Source organism: Vombatus ursinus, unplaced genomic scaffold (assembly GCF_900497805.2).
Source record: "Vombatus ursinus unplaced genomic scaffold, bare-nosed wombat genome assembly UNPS02004455.1, whole genome shotgun sequence".
Taxonomy (NCBI): Eukaryota; Metazoa; Chordata; class Mammalia; order Diprotodontia; family Vombatidae; genus Vombatus; species Vombatus ursinus.
Genome location: NW_020944233.1, coordinates 68,342 through 72,102, shown reverse-complemented (window position 1 = coordinate 72,102; position 3,761 = coordinate 68,342).

Sequence of the window (3,761 nt, the reverse complement as noted above, 5' to 3'; positions counted from 1 at the left end):
GGGGAAAGGAAAGAGGCAAACAGGCATGGAAGTAGAGAGTAGAGAATGAGAGGAGAGCTAGACAGCAATAAAGAGAAACAGTGACAGAGACAGACAGTGAGAGAGGAGAGAGAGACAGAGAGATAGGAGAAACAGAGAGACAGAGACAGACAGAAAGAAAATGAGAAAGTACTTGTGTTCTGCACATTTTCATTATTGTGGTCAATTTGTTTATCATTTCCTTGGTTCTACTTACTTCATTAGGAATCAATTCCCACTATTCTTTCCTGGTATGGATCTCATACATTATCTCTTACAAAGGAGTAAACACATTCAGGCACCTCAGGGCTTTGGTTTATTTATTTATTTTTTTTGTTAGTTTAGTTTTGTTTGTTACTTTGATTTTTTTAAAAAGCCATTACCATTTGTTTTGATTTGCATTTCTCTTATCATTCAGGATTGGGTACATTTGTGCTATGTTACAGTGAATAATTTGTAGTTCTTTTCACAATTCTTTGTTTTTATCTTTTGACATCTCTTGGAGGATGTCTAGTTTAGAAATATGTGTGTATGCATATATACAGATATGTATTTATTTATATATATATATATAATGTGCATACACTCAAAGCACATATATATTCATACACTGTACTGTTTTTGCACATTGCTTACTTCTGATAAGAAATCCTTATAAGGGAAATGCAATTACACATTTTCCCCATCAGATTCTATAAGGGAATTGTAATTGTGATTCTGTGCTGTTTTTCACTTCCTATGAGTTGAGTTAAATTTTATCTTGAAATGGAGGAAGGAGCAAATATTTTGGACTTTGTATTTTCCTGCAACTGTCCTGAAAAGGACAGGAAGTTGGATTAATTTTTGTTTTGTCTTAAGGACAGACTTTCTTATGCTGCTTTTGATAAAAGTTTGGTTAATTTCCTTTTCTAAGATTAGAGCAAAGCTTGAGTAGTCTTTCCCAGTGTGTAAATTCACCATTCTTCATATTTCTATGCTGCTAAATTAGTTCTTTGACAATAGAGAATCAGTGTGTGAAATGGATCCTCAATTCCTTATAGTTGAGCCTTGCCATATTTCCTCAAAGTAGGATTGCCTTTCTAAGACATTTCTTTTCTTTTCTTTTCTTTTTTTAAAATTAAAAAAAAAAATTTTTAACATGTGTTTTTAAGACTTGGGGTTACAAATTTTCTCCCTTCCTCCCTCCCCACCCACCCTTATTGAAAAAGCAAGCATCTCAATACAGGTTATAGATGTGTAGTCATGCAAAACACTTCCATAGTAGTCCTGTTGTGAAAAACTAAGTACATTTCCCTTCATCCTGTCCTACCCACCCTTTATTCTATTCTTTCTTTTGACCCTGTCCCTCCTCAGAAGTGTTTGCTTCTGATTACCCCCTCCCCCAATCTCTCCTCCTCTCTATCAACCCCCTGTTCTCTTGTACCCTTCCCCCTTTATTTTCCTGTAGGGTAAGATAGATTTCCACACCCCATTGTGTATGTTATTCCTTCCTTAAGCCAAATTTTCTGAGACTAAGATTCACTCATTCCCTCTCACCTTCCCCCATTTCCTCTCCACTGTAAAAGCCTTTTCTTGTCTGTTTCATGTGAGGTAATTTACCTCATTCTACTTCTCTCTTTCTCCTTCTTCCAGTATAATTCTCTCTCACCCCTTAATTTTATTTTCCAGATATCACCCCTTCATATTCAACTCAGTCCTGTGTCCTCTATCTATCTATCTATACAAATATATAATTTTTTCCCTCCCACTACCCTAATACTGACAAAGGACTCATGAGTTACAAATATCATCTTTCCCTACAGGAATGTAAACAGTTCAACCTTAATAAGTCTCTTAAGATTTCTCTTTCCTGTTTACCTCTTCCATGTTTCACTTGAGTCTTGTATTTGAAAGTCAAATTTTATATTTGGCTCTGGTCTTTTCCACAGAAATGCTTGAAAGTCCCCTATTTCATTGAATGACCATTTTTTGCCCTGAAAGATTATACTCAGTTTTGCTGGGTAGGTGATTCTACATTGTAGTCCTGATTCCAAACCAAAGAAAGATTCTATGGTCTGACTCTTTTTATGCTGCTTGCTCATGATTCCAGCTAATTACCTGAGTTATAAACTCTTTGTTAAGGTAGGGGTCTGTTTCCAGTGTGGAGAATGTACTGTCCCAAGGTTCAGGGGTTTTGTTTAGCTGTTTTCAGAGATACTTCTAGGGACTTGTAAATTTTCAGTTCTTCCAAGGTGCTATGATCAAGGGCTAGGTGTTTACTCCTTTCCTGGCCTGTGCTCTGCTCTATGAGTGACCACAAGCACTCTTTTCTGACTTGGAACTGTGAGGAGGATTTCCTCTCCACCATCAATACAAGTTCTACCATGCCAGCGCTCCACCTCACCCCAGGTTTGCCACCCAGAACTGTGACCCAGATCCAAGCACAGGCAAAGCAAGAGATTCCTGCAGCAACAGAGAGATCCCTGCAATCCCCCTCTGATCAGCCACTTGATTCCCCCTCAGTCTGTGGGCTGGAAGCTCAGGAGGCAGCCGCTGTCCCCCGCCCAGCTTGGGGAGTGGAGCTGAGACCACTGACTTCTCTCTCTCCCCACTGACATAGACTTTTCCCACTGACCTTCCAAGTTGTCTTTGGCATTCCTGAGTTGAGAAGTCAGGAAACCGCCACAGCTGCCCATGATTCAGTCCTCTGAGGCCTGCTCCAGGGTCTCTGCAGCCTGCGTGCCCATGCAGAACTGCATTCCTCTCCCAGGCCAGCTCTGTATACCTTTCCGAACAACCATCCAGGCTGTCTTGTGATGGAAATTTGTTTTGCTCTGTCTTATTGTGAGTTCTGCTGCTCTAGAATTTGTTTAGAGGCATTTTTTTATACGTATTTGGAGGGGTTTGGGGGAGATCTCATACAAGTCACTGCTTTCACTCCACCATCTTGGTTCTGCCTCTAAGAAATTTCTTTTAAATTGTGATTGATTTGGGGGAGGACAAGAGTTCAGGAAATAGGGAGGGGAAAGCCCTGAGCATCAATGGCCTTGTTTCTTTTGGGGAAGTTTCCTTCTCTGCCAACTGACATGCTTTGTGGTGGAAGCTAACATTGTTGAGGAATGGAGAATTTCTGTAAGTTCCTGATCTCACAACTCATGCCATAAAATGATTCCTGGCTCCTCTTGGGTCGTTGTCCCTGGAAACCTTGCCAGTTCTGCAGTTGTGGTTATCACTTTGCCTCAGGGATGAACAGAAAAGTCTTCATTGATATTTCATCTGAAGATCTAGTCTTGGGTTTTGTTTTCTGGCCACTGAAGATTTTTTTTGTGGATAATTCGTGTTTAATTTTCATGTATTTTTGCATCAGAGATGAAGTGTATCACAGGGTTTGAATGGAATTAATTTTTTAAAAAAAAGTAATTTGACTTTGTTTTGAGCTTTTCTGAGACTATTTTTGGGGTTGGCATTCAATGGTAAATTTGAGCTTATTTTTTTCTGACTGAATACCCACGCTGTGTCCTCATTGTGTTTGCGAGTTTTGGAAGTCATTTTGACATGGTGGTGCAGCTCTGCTTTGTCTCCCTCTGGGAATGTAGTTCTTCTAAATCCAATTGGAATTACTTCTGATGAAGAAACCTCCATTTTGAATTATCACTCAATTGTCTTGTGACATTTGTATTTTTGAGTGGCTTTTGGATGACACTTCACAATGAACTCTTTGGATTGGGTGCTCACCATTCCAGAAGTCTGCTACAATTGCAAGG